Source organism: Tamandua tetradactyla, chromosome 2 (genome assembly GCF_023851605.1).
Source record: "Tamandua tetradactyla isolate mTamTet1 chromosome 2, mTamTet1.pri, whole genome shotgun sequence".
Classification (NCBI taxonomy): Eukaryota; Metazoa; Chordata; class Mammalia; order Pilosa; family Myrmecophagidae; genus Tamandua; species Tamandua tetradactyla.
This window is the reverse complement of record NC_135328.1, coordinates 156163939-156183092: the sequence shown is the minus strand read 5'-3', so window position 1 is coordinate 156183092 and position 19154 is coordinate 156163939. Positions and strand designations below refer to the sequence as shown.

At 38.2% G+C, this 19154-nt stretch overlaps 1 protein-coding gene and 1 pseudogene across 2 annotated transcripts in view; one reads left to right on the top strand and one right to left on the bottom strand.

Moving 5' to 3' along the window:
* Positions 1-330: 330 nt before the first annotated feature.
* LOC143657691 (forkhead box protein I3 pseudogene) lies at positions 331-19058 on the bottom strand (annotated as a pseudogene).
* LOC143674122 (uncharacterized) overlaps positions 2575-19154 on the top strand; it is a 71531-nt gene continuing 54951 nt past the window's right edge. For both annotated transcript variants that reach the window (XM_077149446.1, XM_077149445.1), the window contains exon 1: positions 2575-2686. The gene's annotated coding sequence lies outside the window, so the exon portion shown is untranslated. The remainder of the gene's footprint in view (positions 2687-19154) is intronic.

Genomic DNA, 19154 nt, shown 5'->3' with positions numbered 1-19154 from the left:
TTCACACTTCACCTTTCACTATCTTGCTGGTTTTCTTTCTGTATGATTTTTAAAAAAGTAATGCTCATGTAAGCTGTACCTAAGTAAAGCTGTTTTATAATAGATTTTCTCTGTATGGACATTTCAAAATAATAAAGACGTTTTTAAGTACTTATGTCTTAGAAAACAACACACGGAAAAGTTTACACTTTTTAGTTTGTGCTCCTTTTTCTAAAAAAAATTGAAAACCAGTAACACTCACATCAAGGCCCAAAAGCATGATACGAAGGCAATTCAAAACTATTATATTTATTTTAATGGAATCCTGTTCCATAAATTCAACTATCCACATTTTAACGAACATTTTTGAGTAAATTATTTCATTCAACAAATACTAGCTGTGTGTTCATGACCTACCAGACCTTTGCTGGGCACTGGGAGGGTGACCACAAAAATTGTAAAGAATGAGGGAGATACTTTTGAGTATTGAAAGTGCTAAAAATTAATTATAAGCATTTTTTTAAATTTTTGTCTGCAAATGATTTTATTGTATTAAAAACTATAAAAATCCATTCAAAAACTAATAAAATTCTAACAATATTTTGTTACAAAGTGAAAAATTCAAGACCCTAACTAAAAAACACACCAAACTGCCACAAACAAGAACAATGGTTGCCCTTGATCTTGGGAATAGGGCAGCAGGAAAAAGGCAGAAGCAAAGTTTAACTTGGCTGCTTAGGAAAATATCTCAAATGGGATCTAGCTCCATTCCTGCCCTTGTAGATTTATGTTTGTCTGTGAATTCTGCTTTCTTTGTTTTTTAGGAACTAGAAGGCAGAGGTTACGAGCACCAGCTCTGGCATCAGACTGCCAGGATTTGATCCTGGTGGCACAGTTTGCTATCTGTGTGGCCCTGGGCAGACTACCTAACATCTCAGAGGTTCACTTCTTCATATGGAAAATGAGGGGTCAAAATAACATCTGTCTCCTAAGGCTACTGTGAGGTGTGTGTGACATCGCCTGACATACAGGGCTTGGCTGGGAATTGACAGTTCATTGCTATTAGATGTCTGCTATTATGTACCATACATTGTTTTATTCTCTTTTCTTTTTTTAGCATGGGCAGGCTCAGGGAATCGGACCCAAGTCTCTGGCATGGCAGGCAAGAATTCTGCCACTGAGCCACCATTGCTTCGCTCTGAACCATCCACTTTTTTGAGTATAAGCAGAGGTGGTTCATGAACTCGATTTAGCTCAAGGGTTGGTGGTATTTCCTAGTACCATGCTTTAAGAACATTAAATAGAGGCAAAGAACAGAAAGTTGGAGGTTTCATATATCTGGCTTTTTTAGAAAAATCAGAATGCCTCCCTGGAAGAGAACCAGCTGCTCACCGCAGAATGCAGCTGCTCAGCCGCAACCACTCCTCACTGCTTGCTTCACTTGCTCTTTGTAATTGTTACTTTTCCTACCCAACAACTTCATTTGTTTATGTTGATACGGTGGACCCTATACATATGTGTGCTTGCAACCTTGGTATGCAGTGATAAAGAAAATAAACATACTTTGCGTCCTTGTAAGGCTTATGGCTGCTGTCTCAGAATAGAATGAGATGAAAGTCTCTCTAAGGAGGCCTTTTACCTGGAGAAACCTGCAAGTTCTGCTAGCCTGTAGTTATCCACTCCCTTGCTTCTCTAATGAAGACCCTCAGACCCTACCCCAGACCTACTGAACGGGAATCTGTATTTTAAGGAACTCTCCAGCCGTGAACATTAAAGTTTAAGAAGCGCCGCCCTAGACCTCAGAGCCCTCCCAGGGGTAGATGAAGGTGTTAATCCTGCTGAAGTTCTGGAAGGCGCTGCTTTGGCCCCCTGCTGCCGTTGGGAGGGTAAAGGCTGAAATAAGAAGACCTCTGGTTGTTGTTATTGCCCCTACTGTTACTCAGCTGCAAGGTGTCCGGAGAAGCCTCTGCGCTGGAGCTGGGAAGTAACTTGCTGCTGGGGTGTAGCTGGATGCCCTGGGTCCGCAGGTGGCGGCTGCCAAGGAGAGGGCTAGGGCTCCCACTGCTGCTCACACTTAAGGTGTTGAGGCTGAAGGAGTGGTGGAGGGGTGCATGGTTCCTCCCGGTGAAGAGGTAGGAGTCCTGATGTCCTCGGAAGGCTCTGGGAACTGAGAAAGCCTCAACGAAGAAAACGCGCTGTTTTTATTTCGGTTTCCCCGCTCTTCCCAGCCACAATCCTGAGGAGAGCTGTTTTTCCGACTTCTGGCCTCCGGCGGCGCTTTCTCTTCCGGCGGAAGTTCCGCTGTCAAACCTTTTCTCGCGGTTTGGATCCAGGTTCCAGTAATTGCCTGCCTTTCCCTGGGTCGTCCTCGTCGCTGGGCACCTCCTCAAAGCAGTCTTGGGCGACAGATCGTGGCGGAGGGAGTTGTGCCAGTCGTCTCTGCTGCGCTGGTAGAAGGGGAAGCTGTGGGCCGGGACCTGGTAGACGTGGCTGACGCGAGCTTGTACTTCGGCGCGCCCTGGATGGCCGTGGCGAGAAGGGCGGGCGCACCAGCTTCCTGAGGTCCTCACGCTGGACACAAACAGCCAGTCAGATCGCCGGTAGCACCGAGCGGGCTGCGCGAAGGGCCGCGGCGCGCAGCCGAAGGTACCCGTGGCGATTGGTGGCTGATGCCAGGACCCTGCCGTGGTGGCGGAGGGTCATCCAGGTAAGCGGCGGCGGCGGCTGCGGCGTCAGTGCGGGGCCCGTTGAGGCACAAATAGGGATTGGTGGTGGCCGGCGGTGGCAGATGGCGGTGGCGGGATGGAGTAGGGCGGGCTGTGAGTGCAAGTCAAAGTTGTCATCGCAGTAGAAGTTGGCGGCGGCCGTGGGCGAGTGAGGCTGGCCTCGCCGCCGCCGCGGGAAAGAACAGCGTCCGTTTCGGGGCCAACCCACCGCCCGGCAACGGCCCTCTCTGGGTGTGGGCTGCACCTAAATGCATGTTAGACTTAAAATGGAGTCCATGGGGCATTGGAAGCTGCCTGAGCCTGGGAGGGACACAAGCAGAACTGGGCCTTAGAAAGCGACTTCTTGGGGCAGGCTTGGTAATCAGGTGGACTGAGGCTGATATTTGCAGTATGGAAAAGCCCACAGAATCATAATGGTGTTCTGTGACGGCAGGGCTCAGGACTGACTCATCTCAGGAATCCCATCATTTATCAAAGCTGTAGCAAATATTTGAGATGCCAAAATGTGTTGAAAACACAAAAAGAGAGACCCACTTCCTACCATGATGCTAAATGAACGGAGTTGCTGCTTCTGTCGCATGAAATGTGTTCCTGAAAAAAAAAAATGTAGAGGAGAACAGGAACAGACCCTCAATAATGAGAACCTTTTTGGAGGAAGAAAGGTCTTTAAGTCTGAGGTGTGCAAGTGTGTGTGCATGCTTGTGTTTGAATCTCTGCATGGGCATGTGTATATGGGGTGTATGCATGTGTGCATTTCTGAATACTGGAGGTGGTGGCAGCAAGGTGGAGTGCAGGGCATCTCCTGAAGCCATGAGTAGGGTAGCTAAAGATAATATTTTCAGTTCTGTGTTCGCCTCTGCGTACTGCCTTGTGAATATCATTACCCTACTCTTGTTCTAACCCTTACAACAGAAATCAGTGGCAAAGGCTCAGTCCTCTGATGTGCATGTCAACAGCATTAAGTCAGAGCAGCACTAAACCCCTGTTGGTTAAAGAATTGGGGACAAGAACTTGTGACTAATGTGCCAAGAACTTGGGAATGATGTGCCCAGGTCATAATTTACCCTCACTTCACCAAGCTTCCAGAACGAGTGGATTCCAATTTAATCCCAGTTCTACTGATTGTTGGGTCTTTGAAGGAAACCCAGATGTGAAGAATTTTCTGGTGCCTAAGATCCCATATATGAAGGACCAGGGATAGAAAATTTTGCATGCTGCAAACTCATGCAGACTTGGTATGCTGCAGAATACAAACGCTACTCCCTTCCTTTTTCAGGAACTCACCATTCCCAGACTCAGGCCAGGGGTCTCCACCCTCTCTCAGTACATATGTAGGGTAAGTGATACCACTGAGCATAGGTAATGAGTTCAGGAGACAAGATATAAGAAAACTGAGCAGCACAACTACTTCAAAGAGGAACAATGATTTGACAGCACTTGACACAGAAAGCAGAAGTCAAAGTCAAAATTATAAAATAATAATATACATTAACAAATATCTGAAAGCATAAACAGAAGATATTAACCATATGAAACATGAAAATATAAATAAAAAGAATTAAATTGAAATATTAAATAAAAATATTTTATTATTAATTGTGACCATTTATTTCTTATAGAGCATTGAGATCAATGATAAAAATTTATGACTAGAGGGTGCACAGGTGGTTCAGTGGTAGAATGCTCACCTTTCATGTGAGACACCTGGGTTCAATCCCAGCCCATGCACCCAAAAAAAAAAAGAACAAAATTTATGAATAGAGGCTCTTTTCTCTTTTCCTTTATGTATGCATTTATTTTCGAGGGGTGTGTGTCAGTTCCACTAATGTTACAGATATAAGTCAGTATCGTTAATCAAGCAGCCTATTTTTTGTGATATTATTCTTTATGATTGTCATTATTTTAAATTGTTACCAAATTATCCATACTTAGTGTATAAAGTAAATTATAATGTTTGTGGTGACAAAAAACAACATTCTGTCTCTAATCACCACACACACCCCCAAACCACCTCTCCTTCCCCAGAATTATCCAGTTCCACTTTCACTAGCTGGTTCCTTTGGGTACATATTTTGAAATAACATGTATGTTGCCCTTTCCATCCACCCATATCCTACCAAATGTGCGAATTTTTAATGTGCCCTCATCTTGCAAACATTATGTTACATTTCTGAGACCAGCTACATATTACCATATTGTGTTATTAACCTGTTTTCTATCATTTATAGAGAGATTCTACACAGATGGGTGATGAACTTGAGGGTTTTCTTCGGAAATTAATGAGTGGCACTTAGAGTTGACTATAAGCTTTGAACATGTAAAGTTTCTTCCATGTGAACTTTATTTTGCTGTATTCTGTGTGGGTGAGATCCTTGAGTATCCACTAATATTAGTACAATTAGGTCTTAGGCAACAGAAACAACTTTAAGACATGTTTTAAAGTATGTGTCTCCTATTATCCCTACTACTGCTAGCCTCAAGCTTAAGGAGTAATCTATTTTAGGTGTGATTTCTTTGTTTAAGTTAAGTCTTCGTTCATTTATAACATACTAGCAGAAAAGTTATCAAATCATAGGAATTACATTTTATAAGATACAGGAATTTAACTAAAAGGAATAAAATGGAATTCCAGTGACAAAAAAGGTATGGACAGATATCAGCAAGATGATGGGGTACAAAACTCCAACACCTATCATCCCAAGAAACATCATAAAGCAAGCATAAAATGTCAAAAACAACTATCCAAATTCAGGAAAATTTCAAACCTTTACATAAACCAATCAGGTGATGAATCAAGAAAAAACCTACTGGAAAATGTTTGCATACCTCTGGTGCTTTCACTAGACCTCTGGTGCTTTTACTAGTAGCGACACTTCCTGGCATGATGGCAGTGCTATAGCCTGAGAACCCTACACTTCCTGGTCCCTGGTTCTAGAGGAAGTGTAGAAGACCTTGCTTGCAAAATAGAATGCATCTGTTTACTAGCCCATCAAGTGGGCATTTGATGGACTGATCCAAGGTGTTTATAATTTCTGTTTCACATTTCTTAGAGCACATTGGGATAGGAAGCAGCAGGCATTCCTCAAAAATAATGTAAGGGAGGGATTGCAGTGTAACTAACTTTGGCCATAATCCCCCTAATACCAAAGGCATAAATGGATATTGCAGGAATAAAAATGTATATAGCAATAGCAATTTGATTATAAATGCAAAATTCTTCACCAAATACTAACAAATCTATACAACCAAGTAGGATATATTAAGAAATGCAAGGGTGGTTCAACATAATAAAATAATTTAATGTACCACATTAATAAAATGAAAGATAAAAAACACATGGTCCTCTCGATAGACACAGAAAAGGCATTTGACAAAACACTTTCAATGCAACAATACTTTCAAGAACACTTTCAACACAACAACAAAAAGATCAGCATACCAATTAAAAATTGGTCCAGAAACCTGAATAAACATTACGCCAAAGTATATTTTAAAAAGGCCAATGTGCACATGAAAAGATGCTCAACATCAATATTCATTAGAGAAATGCAGATTAAAATCACAGTGAGATATCCTTCCATGCAGTAGGATGGCTGTAATAATAGCAGTGAATTTAATAATGGAAAATAAATAGTTTTGGTGAGGATATGGAGAAGTTGGAGCACTTCTGCCTTGATGCTGGGAATATCTAATGGTGAGGCCACTTGTGGAAAAATGTTTAGGAATTTCTCAAAAAGTTAAACATAGAATTACTATATCAACTAGCAAGTACGCTTCTAGTTTCATGATGTTGAAAACTGGTATTCAAATGTTTTTGTATGAATATTTCTAGAGGCTCTGTCTATTCACAATAACCAAAAAGTACAAACAACCTAAATTTCCATTAGTGGATAAACAAAACGTGTTGTATCATTACAGTGGATCCACCTATATAAAATTGCAGCTATATAAAAAGAATAAAATAGTGATGTATGCTACAACATAGATTTATATTTAAAAAAATGAAGCTTGTTGATAGAAGCCAGGCACAAAAGATCACATATAGTATGACCCATTTATATGAAATATCCAGAATAATTAAGTCTATAGTGGTATAAAGAATATTGTTTTCCAGGAGCTGGAGGGGGGATGAATGAGGAGTAACTGATTACTGGATATGAATCTTCCATATTTATCATGGAGGTGATAAATATGTTCTGGAATGAGGTGAAAGTGATAGTTATACAATATTATGAATGTACTAATTATGACTGAAATGTATACTTAAAAATGATTAATTATTATGTGAATTTCAATCACTTCTAAATATCAGTTGCCTTTCAAATATGTTTATACTAAACAATATTTTTTGATATTTTAGTGATATTGATGAGTGGAAAAGTTGGCTATATTAGTGAGGTAGAATTCAGACAAATTCATTTCAGCAAATACATTGTAGACAACATATTGTCTTGAGACAGTTACAAGTGTAGTGGCATTGTGAAACATATAACTGTGGTAATACAATGAACTTTTTTATAGAATCAAATTATTATAAGTACTACCTCATTTATTATCAAAATCAATATCTGCATCAATTAAGCAAATTAATAAAAAACCCAGATGTATTTGTGATGTAATTTCTATTTTTTTGTTTGCGTACCTCAGGTTCTTATGTAGCTTCCTAACACCTTTGAGGCAATGCAACTTGCTTCTGAGTTTATTAAATTCTATCCAAACATAGTTTCTATTAATATTGTTCCTTGTGTTCTTTTCCTATGTTATATAAAATAAAATGGCCACATGCTTTGTTGTTGCCAGGGGTGAACTCTGTCCAAGAAACAACAGGACTTTTCTAAAAGACAAAATGATTAATCACAGGGACAGCTCCTTCTAAGGTCTAACAGACCCACAATTTGAACAACACTTAGACATTTAGTAAGAAACCGATAGAGATAACCTGTCAGAAATGGATACATATATCATACTAACCAACATACATCTATTGCCCATTGTTTAAAACCCAATGTACTAAGAAACTTAAATGTCACCAATAATTATACTGTTCCATTTGGAAATCCTCTAAATTTCTTTAAAAGTGGCTGTGACCAGATAGCTACCGAGATTCTCATTCCAAATTCCTGGTACTGAGAACTCCCTTCTGGAGCAGTTTCTCTTTCAAGCCACTTTGGCCCAGAATGCCTGGACCCTGTGGTGCCCTCTGGCAGACACTTCTAGCTGAAATAATGTTAAGTGGGTCTCAGGAAAGGAAACCCCAAGAGCAACATTTGAAAAACAAAAGGAAAAGTAGAGGGACCAGTGAACTTTAGTGGGAGTGAAAAGAAAGGGCCCATTCCTTCCCTTCCTGTGTTTCCTGTACTGCTGTTGACCTTTCGTTTTGTTCTTAATACGATGACACCATCATTAAAAGTTGGTCAATCCTAGCACATTTCTTCCAAGACAATACTTTTCCATGTCTGGTGGCTGTGAGAAGCTAAAATATGTTTTTAATGGGAAGTGTTGCTGATTGAATTTTATTTTTAAACAGATTTACAGTACATTGAATATGAAAAGTTCACATTCTTTTATCAATAATCTTGGCCTTCTTTACTCATTCTAAGAAGAGTTTGTTTCCTTGTTTGTATTAGTATAAAAATTAAACTTTTGGAGATGCCCTGATAGCTTCCCACTGAATGAAAGGCAAAGGGGAGATAGTACGCTTATGGAAATGCGAAAATTGTGTCATCTCAGGGCAAAGGTAAGTGAATGACTTAAAAAGAAAAGTGATCACTAGTATTTTTTTCTGAAGTTAATGTGGAATAATAATTATTGGGACTTTTAATGATCAGAAAATTATAGTGTCATGAGCTAATACAATAACATGGCACACGGAATTAATAGTATATTTTAATGCAGGTAAACATGGGATCTGTTTCTTTTATTTTGAAGTTTATATAAATAAATTTGGAGGGTACTATGAATTTCTTAAATTCAAGGATGCATTCAATGGCTCTGACACCCTCAAGACAGACCATCATAAAATGAACCTGATTCTTGATTATTTTCATACATCAGTTGAGTATTCATTTGCCACTCTGAAAATCTTAGGGCCCTTAGAATTATCCTAAAGGTACTCTATAAATGGAACTACAAAGGCTAGATGACAGCACATCTATTTACAACACAATTGATTCCATACTTTAAGTACACTGTTGAAACCTACTGTCCCCCCCACCCCCAAAAAATGTTCCTTTCAAAATATTACTGTTCATTAGCAGTGAACCTGGTTTTCTATGAGCTCTGATTGAGGGTTTCAATGACATTAATGTTTTCATTTCTGCTAACACAATATTCATTCTGAAGCCCATGAATCAAAGAGTCATTTTGATTTTCTAATCTTATTTAAGAAATGCATTTCATATGGCTATAGCTTCCATAGACAGCAGTTTTTCTGATGGATCTGAGCAAAGTATGTTGAAAGTCTTCTAGAAAGGATTCATCATCCTAGATGCCATTAATAATATCAGTGATTTGTGAAAGAAGGTCAAAATATCAACATTAACAGAATTTGGAAGAAGTTGATTCAGCCCTCATGGATGTCTTACAGGGGTTCAAGACTTCAGTGAGAGAAGTAACTGCTGTTGTAGTGGAAATATCATGAAAACTAGAATCAAAAGTAGAGCCTAAAGATGTAACTAATTTGCTGCAATATCATGATCAACCTTGAATAGAAGAGGAGTGGATTCTGATGGATGAGCAAAGAGAGTGGGTTCTTGAGATAGAATGAAGGCATCATGAAGATGCCTTGAACATTGCTTAAAGGACAACAAAGGATTTAGAATATTACATAAACTTAGTTCATAAAGCAGTGGGACAGCTTGAGAGGATTGGCTCCAATTTTGCTATAAGTTCTACTTTGGGTAAAATGCTGTCAGACAATATTGTATGCTACAGAGAAGTCTTTTATGAAAGAAAGGGTCAATCAATTGCAGCAAAATTCATTGCTATCTTATTTTAATAAATTGCCAAAGCCCTCTCAATGTTTAGCAACCACCATACTGAACAGTAAGCAGTCATAAACACCAAGGCAACACACTCCAACAGCAAAATGATTATGACTCACTCAGATGGTGATTAGCAATTTTTAGCCATGAAGTATTTTTAAATTAAGATATATACATTGGGTTTTTTTAGACAATGCTATTATACACATAGACTAAAGTGTAAACATAATATTTTTTTTTGCACTGGGAAAACCAAAAAATTCATGTGACTCACTTTATTACATTATTTTATTGCAGTAGTCTAGAACTGAACCCTCAAAAATAGCTGAGGTATGCCTGTAATTTCCTGGTTGACAGTGTAATATGTATCCTTTTCAAGAAATAGAGTAGTCTCTGGTGTCCCTAACTGTTAAACCCCATTTAAAATAGTACTTATTACAATCGGTTAGGAGCCCAGGTTCCCAGCACACCTTCCTGACACCAAGGGGGGAAAAATAGAGTTTCAGCAATCTTGCCTTGTTCCAACTTGTTGATTCCAAGCAGGGTTAGAATTTTAGTTATTATGGGGGTGTTCTGGACTGGTGACTGCCTTGCTTTGCATTGTCTCATTCAGAGTCATTGTTGCCAGGTGAATATGGAGGTTCAGGCACCCAGTGGACTTTACTGACATTGTGGGTGGCAAGCTTTTGGGGTACTTGCTAGCCTCACCTTGTACCACCTTGTTTTGTCTCATGGATGTTGAGTAGGGTGGGAGCTCAGCTCCCCACTCAGTTCCCAAACCCTGTCCTGGCAGGGACATTGGAGTGCCTCTTGCTTCTTCTGTACATAGATGGATGATTTACTTTAACATCAGCCTTTCAGACACTATTATAGCAGAGGATCAGAACACCATCTAGTTTCCCCATGTGAAAAATGGAAGATGAACACTTTTTTTTTGGCATGAGCAGGCTCTGGGTAGAAGATGAACTCATTTTTTCTGTGACTGTTGGGTTAGTGGCTTCTACATTGCCCACTCTGCGATATGAAAACTAGGTGACTCATCACTGTGAGATTCCCAAAGCTCCCAAGCTGTAGCCCTGCTTTTATCAACCTTTTAGAGTCTTTCTGTGCTTCTTGTTTTTATTTCCATGATTTTGCATTGAAAGGAGTATCAATGAGAAATGGAGCTACTCTTGGGTGAAACAGAAGTTTATTTTCAGAGGAGATACAGGAGTTTTCCACGTGGCTTAGAATTTTATGACCCAACCAAGTCATATACCTAACTGTGTAACACCCCTTCTTTGTTTGTCCTGGTGTCTGTGTGATCATGTGAGGATGAGGGCATTTATCAAAAATTGCACCCTGCTTTCATTTCCCAGTTGCTATGACAAATACCACAACAATGGGCTATCTTAAACAATGTAATTTATTATCTGTCAGCTTAAGAGGCTAAAAGGTTTGTTTCATCTTAGAAACTGTAGTGTTTTGGCTGCCCAGCAATCCTTGAGGTCCTTGGCTTTCCTTGGTGATGACCTTTCCTTTCTCTTCCGGTTTCTTTTACTTCTGGCTTCTGGATCCTTCCTTCAGCTCTCTAAATTTCTTTTTCTTATGAAGTACTCCTATAATCCATATTAGGGTCTGCTCTTGTTCAGTTAAGCCACACTTACTAAAAATACCATTTTCAAAAGGTACTACATAATTTAGTCCATCTCTTCTTGGCCTCATAACATTTTACTATCAGTCCATCCTCCATAATTTGTGCATTTACAAATAAAATTTATTTTCTGGTCAATTTCTTAAATGTGCAGGGAACAGATATCCTAGTAAGTTGCTGAAATGTGCTTAGAAATGTCATAAATCCAGGAGCTAGAAATGAAGAGCAGATATCACAGTTTTGTTGGAGAGGGACGTGTATCAGAAGCTGTGTTCAATCTGTTTAATGCTACAGGTGCTGGTATTGAAGATCATTTCAGTCCTGGAATGTTATGAGACCATTGACAGGGCAATTTCCCAGAATCCTGAATCATGACTGAATATCACTCTTTTGCTAAGTTTTTTTCATTGCCTTCACTAGGATATAAAATCTGTGCACATGGGAACATTGTATCTTCTTATGATTTTATGTTGTGATAACTTCCAGCATAACATTTCCCATTTCAACTCTTTGCAAGTATACAGTTGAGTAGTGTTAGTTACATTCACAATGTTAGTACATACACCAAACCATTATGTTACCATGCCGTGGTCCAGCCGCAGCAGAGGGAACGGGCTTGAAGGTGTGGAGGGTCGTTGGCACGAGAAGAACACCAAGAGACAGCTTAGAGTGCTCTGAGAAGAGTTGCTTAAATTTATTTTTGCTTAACTGATTTTATACCCTTATTCTTGGCAAAAAAACAGGTATCACAGGATCATGGTTACGTTAAGGCTTACATTTTAGGTAAGGTTACAGGTTCAGGGAAGCAAAGCGAAAGTACACGTTCTGATTTTCTTAGGAACATGTACATAAGATTTCGATAGCAGCAAGACATTGGCTTAAGCCGCAGACATTGTGTTTGCAGTTTTCTGAGTTTAGACTTTCTGTTCCTATTATTCTACAGGTGAGGCTATATGTCAAGACCTATTTTAATCTGGTTTATGATTAAAAGGATACATTGTCTACTTAGATTTTTTATTGTTTCATAAGCATGGACCGGCGCCGTGGTGGGGGAGATTGGGTAGTGATAGGTATCAGTTTTTCTTATTCCTTTATTTCCTCTTGAAGTTTTTGGACAGGTTCCCTGAACCAGGGACAGCATGTTAAACTCCATTTTAACTGTGATTTCACTAACTGTTGTAAAAGATCTTGTTTCGTTTTAGGCCCCAAAAAGACACCAAGGGGGGCTTGCTCTTCTAAGTTTTTCTATAAATGATAAAGCGTTAAATCTAACGTGCCTACCGTTGACATTTACAATTCTATGGCCATCTTCATTGTAAGCTCCTGTGTATGGTAATGGAGGGTCAGGGAATCTTTTCCCATTAACATTAGCTCCTTTAGGGGGTTCCCACCATTTGTTTCCAATTTTATATTTCACATTAGGTGGTCCTTGCGCGGTGGGAAGTAAATTTCTAGGATGGCTCAATGCAGGGTTTTTTAATTGTAATTGTTTACTTTCTATGGGGTACTTTTCTGTGACTTGTTCTAAAAGCACTTCTGCCTGCTGCATCTGCAGCATGACTTGCTTAATGGGGGCATCCCAATCTAATTTTTGCCAAACAGTCATTAACAAAGTTTTGCAATTTGTATCATTTTTTCCAGTTCTTAATACAAAATTTTTTGCTTTCTGATTTGTTTTGATATAATGCTTGGAGAACAACCAGCAACAAGAAACACACAATTAGTGTCGTTAATCCCAGTATTTTTCTATTACACCATTTTATGCCTCGTCCTCTTTTGGGGCGTTGAAGGCCTTGCCACCGCCCTTCCTTCCAGGGAACCGTGTCAAACCGGGGAGGAAAAAGAGGACGCGGCATTACCAAAATGTTTCCTTTTACTAAACAGAAAATCTGTATCCATTAACTGTTAAGTTCTCACATCCTACCTCCATCCACACCCCTGGTAACCTGTATTTTTTCTTTCTGAATTTGCATACTCTAGTTATTACCTGTAGGTGTGAGCATTAAGAAGCATTATTTCTTTTATCCCTGGTTGATTTTACTCATCATGATGTCTTCAAGCTTATTTCATGTTGCAGCACCTTTCAGAACTTCATTCTGCTTTATGGCTAAATAATATCCCGTTGTATGCATGTACCTCATTTTTTTCATTCACCTACTGATGGACACTAGGGTTGTTTCTATGTCTTATCTATTATGAATAATGCTGCTGTGAATATTGGTGTACAGATATCTGTCTGAGTCAGTGCTTTCAATATTTGGTATATACCTAGGAGTGTTTTTGCTGAGTCATATGGTGATTTCAAGTTTAACTTTATGAGAAACCACCAAACTGGGGTCTGGATGCACCACTTTACATTCCTACCAAAAATGCATAGGTGTTCTTATTTCTCTCCATCACCAAATACTATATTCAGTTTTTAAAACATTAGCCATTCTATTGGTTGTGAAGTGGCATCATGTTTTGTTTTCCATTTCCGTAATGGTAAGTGACCTTAGAATCTTTTCGTGTTTTTATTGGTCACTTTTATAGGTTCTTTGGAAAAAATGTTTATTTAATACCTTGGACCACTTTTCAATTAGGAAGTTTAATTTTTATTGTTGAGTTATAAGAAGTTCCTTATATAGTCTGTATATTGCACCTTTATCAAATACATAGTTTCCATTTTTCCCCATTCTGTATGTTTTCTATTCACTATATTGTTAAAGTACTCCAAAGCACAAAAGCTTTTAATTTTGATGAGTGCCAGTTTCTAACTTTTCTTTTGTTGCTCATGGTTTAGTTTAAAATCTAAGAATCCATTGCCTAATATAAGATCTCGAAGATATTCGCCTATACTTTCATTTAGGAATTTTATAAGATTGTGTTCTTTTATTTAGGACTTTATTTTGAGTTAAATTATATGTGGTGTGAGATATGGGCCCACTTTCATTCTTTTGCACATGGATATCCAATTTATCCAGGACCATTTGTTGAAGACCATTCTTTCCTCATTGAAAAGAATTGGCAAACTTATCAAATATCAGTTGGCCATAGATGTGCTCATTTATTTCTGAACTCTCAGTTCTATTCTGTTGGTCAATATGTGTGTCCTTGTGCAGTTCTACTGAGGATTTTATATTTTTTACTGAGGCTTTATAATAAGTTTTGAAATCAGAAAGTATTTGTTGTCCAAATTTGTTCATCTTTTTAAAGCTGATTTCAACTATTTAAGGTCCCTTCCTGTTCTATATGAATCTGATGATTGGCTTTTCTCTTTCTATGAGAATGACATTGGAATTTTGATTGGGATTTCATTGAATCTTTAAATTGCTTAGGGTAGTATTGACATTCTAACAATAGTAAGTCTTCCAATCCATGAATATGGTATATATTTCCCTTTATATAGACCTTCTTTAATTTCTTTCATCAGTTTTTTTGTAGTACTCCATGTAAAAATCCTTTATATATTTGGTTATATTTGTTCCTAGATATTTGAATTCTTAATTGATATTATAAATGAAATTGTTTCCTTGAGTTCCTTTTCAGATTGTTCATTGCTAGTGTTTAGAAACAACACTGATCTTTTCATGCTTTTTTTTTTACCCCCTACTTTGCTGAATTTATTAGTACTGGTAACTTTTTTTGTACATACAGTAAGAACTTCTCTATATAGGGCCATGCCTAAAGGAAATTTACATCTTCTGCCCAATTTAGCTGCCTTTTATTCCTTTTAGTTATCTATTCTGGCTACCATTTCCACTACAGTATTGAATAGCAGTAGTGAAAGAAGGCATCATTGTCTTTTTCCTGATCTAAGGGGAAAACTTTCATTCTTACATGATTTATTATATCAGCTGTAGGTTTTTCATATATGTCTTTTATCATTTGAGGATTTTTTCTTTAATTCCTAATTTCTGAATGTTTTTATTAGGAAGGTGTGCTGGCTTTTGTCAAATGCATTTTATGTGTCAATTGAGATCTTTTTTCCCTTCTTTCTGTTAGTGTGGTTTATTACATTATAATTGATTATGTTAAGTTGAAGCACCCTTGCATTCTTGAGGTAAATCTCACTTTGTTGTGGTGTAGACACTTTTAATGAGCTGTTGGATTTGCTTTCTTAGTATTTTGTTAATACTAAGAAACAAAAATATATATATATATAAAAGAGGAAACATTTTGGAGAATGGGAGATTTGGAGGGAGCAGAGAATGCTGCAGCACCATGAAGCAGAGAGTCCACAAGCCAGCGACCTTTAGAAATGAAGAAGGAAAACACCTCCTGGGGAGCTTCATGAAACTGGAAGCCTGGAGAGAAAGCTAGCAGATGATATGTGTTCACCACGGGCCCTTCCAACTGAGAGAGAAGCCCTGACTGTGTTTGCCTTGTGCCTTCTCACTTGAGAGAGAAACCCTGAACTTCATCGGCCTTCTTGAACCAAGATATCTTTCCCTGGATGCCTTTGATTGGACATTTCTGTAGACTTGTAACTGGGACATTTTCTCAGCCTTGGAACTGTAAACTTGTAACTTATTAAATTTCCCTTTTAAAAAGCCATTCTGTTCCTGGTATATTGCATTCCAGCACCTAGCAAATTAGAACTGGCATTTCTCATTATTTCTTAATGTGGTCTTAGCTGCTGATTGGAGGCATTTTCTTTCAATATGAATAACCTCCTAAAGCATTTCTTGTCAGGTAGGTCTAGTGGTAACATACTCCTTCAGATTTTGTTGACCTGAAAATGTCTTAAACTTGTCCTCATTTTTTACAGTTTCACTGGATATAAACTTCTTGATTGGAAATTATTTTCTTTCAGCATACTTACTATATTGTCTCACTGCCTTCTTATCTCCTATGTTTTTGGTGAGAAATCAGCTCCCATGTACATGATGTGTTGTTTCTGTCTTGCAGCTTTCATGATTTTTTATTTGTCTTTGGCATTCAGTAGTTTGATTACAATGTGTGTGACTAAGATCCTTTGAGTTTACACTATATGAAGTTTGTTCATCTCCTTGGATGTGTATTTTCTGTTAAATTTTTGTTCGATTTGGGAAAATTTCAACAACTATTTCTTGGAAAGTCATTTCTGCCTCTTTCTTTTCCTTCTCAAACTCAAACAATTGCACATAATATTAAACTTGATGGTATCCCATGGGTCGCTCAAGCTTTCCTCATTTATTTTCATGTTTTTCCTTTCTGCTCCTCAAATTGAATAATTTCAGTTTCGTTATTGTTGAGTAAAGGGGTCTTCTTCCAGATCCAGGTTGCTTTTGAATCCTTTTTGGGAATTTTTTTTTTTTCTGTTATTATGGACTTCATGTCCGGTGTTTCTGTTTGGTTTCTTTTTTTATAATTTCTATCTCAATTGAAATTCTCACCTGATTCATAAATTGCTTCTCTGATATCCTTTAGTTTTTGTCTGTGTTTTCCTTTAGTGCTTGAGCATATTTAAGACCATTTTGAAAATTCTTTGGTATGCCCACTATCTGATCTTTGTTCATAGTTGATGATGTTTTATCTTGCTCATTTATATGGCTATTTTTTTCCTGTTTCTTTTTTATGTCCTGTAATCTATTCTTGTACCTGCTACATTTTAATATGTCAGTGTATTAACTATGGGATTTAGATCTTCATATGTGTGTTCCTTATGTTTATATCCAGCCAGTGACATAATAGAGATTCCCCTGAATGTCAGGAACAAAACAAAAAATTCTTTTTTTTTCTTGGAAATTGCTCCATGTTGGATGATTTTTTAAAAAATATTTTTATTGATAAATCTTCACACACATACATTCCATATGTGTGAGTGGCTCACAATGTCATCACATAGTTGAGTGTTCATTACCATGATCATTTTTTAAAACATGTATATCACTCCATAAAAAGAAATAAAAGGAAAAAAACCTCATACATTCTGTTCTACTTTGCTAGCTGCTGGAATGCAATATACCAGAAACAGGATGACTTTTTAAAAGAGAAGCTAGTTTACTGTTCTAAGGCTGTGAAAATGTCCAAATTAAAGCAAGGCTATAGAAATGTCCAAACTAAGGCATCCAGGGAAAGATACCTTGGTTCCAGAAATGATGTTCAAGGTTGTTCTCTCTCAACTGAAAAGGCACATGGCAAATATGGTGAATTCTGCTAGTTTTCTGTACAGGCCTCTTGTTTTATGAAGCTCTACTGGGGGTGTATTCCTTCTTCATCTCCAAAGGTTTTTGACTGCCTCAGCTCTTGTGCTTCTCCATGACTCAGTTGCCATTCTGAAGCTTTCTCCAAAATGCTTTCTTTTCAAAATCCCAATAAACTAATCAAGACCAACCTGGAATGGATGGAGACACATCTTTCTCTAATTCAAGGTTAATACCCACAATTGATGAGTCACATCTCCCTGGAGATAATCTAATCAAGTTTCGAGCATGCAGTGCTGAATAGGGTTTTAAAAAAATGCCTGCCTCCACAAGAATGGATTAGGATTGAACCATGGCTTTTCTAGGTTGCATAAACCCTTTCAAACTGGCACACCTACCACACCCCTTACCCCTCCCTCTCATTGACCACTAGTATTTCCATTTACCCAATTTATTTTACCCTTTGGCCCTCTCTATTATTTATTTATTCTTTATCATCATTTTTTTTTTTACTCATCTGTCCATACCCTGGATAAAAGGAGCAATAGACATAAGGTTTTCACAATCCTAGTCACATTGTAAAAGTTATATTTTTATTCACAGTCATCTTCAAGAATCAAGGCTACTGGAATAGAGCTCAACAGTTTCAGGTACTTCCCTCCAGCAACTCCAATGCACCATAAACTAAAAAAGGATATCTATATAATGCATAAGAATTACCTCCAGGATAACTTCTCGACTCTATTTGAAATCCCTCAGCCACTGAAACTTTATTTTGTCTCATTTCTCTCTTCCCCTTTTTGGTCAGAAGCCTTTCTCAATCCCTTGATGCAGAGTCCTGGCTCCTCCCAAGATTTCTGTCCCACATTGCCAGAGAGATTCACACCCCTGGGAATCATGTTCCATGTAGAGGGGGTCAGTGAGTTCACCTGCTGAGCTGGCTTAGAGAGGGAGACCACATCTGAGCAACAAAAGAGATTCTCTGGGTGTGACTCATAGGCCTAATTTAAAGTAGGCTTAGCCTGTCCTTTGCAGAAATAAGTTTCATGGCAAACCCCAAAATCAAGAACTCAGTTGGCTGATATTTTACTTCAGAGCTTAACCCTCATAACTGTGCACCTGAACAGCATCCTGTGATTGTGCAAGGTTATCTTTCATGTTTTCTGAGCATATGTCTTGTCCTAGGTATGTACCAATGGCCATAGAAATTCTCCTGTTCATATGGGTCAAAATGTCCTCTCAGCTCCCTACATAATATTCTTTTCTTCTGATTTGTTATATTGTATTGTGTGTCTTAAGGTTGATCATCATTTTACCCAGGCCTCTGTCATTTGAATGCTTGTAATGACTCAGCTGCAGGCAACTTTTGCAAAGTTCAAATTAAGTTATAGGTAAGCCAGAGACAAGTGTTTTTGTTCAGTTCTTCAGGCTACCATCTAATAGATTATACAGACATACAGGTACCTTTTCTGTGCATAGGCTAACCTGCTTTCTCCAGAATGAGGATAACAGAAATATCCTGAGAGCGATGCTTGCTCTGTACCAAGCTAGGGATGGTGTGAGGAAAGGACGAGTATTGGGTTTGAGATCTTTCTACCACGTACAAGTTGCCTATTTCTTGGTTTAGCATTGATTTGGTTATTGCATCCCTTTAATTATTTTCTGGACTACTGAGAAAGATGGTTTTGCCCATTTCTTGCTAGTTCTTTGGATCCCTGGAGCTTCT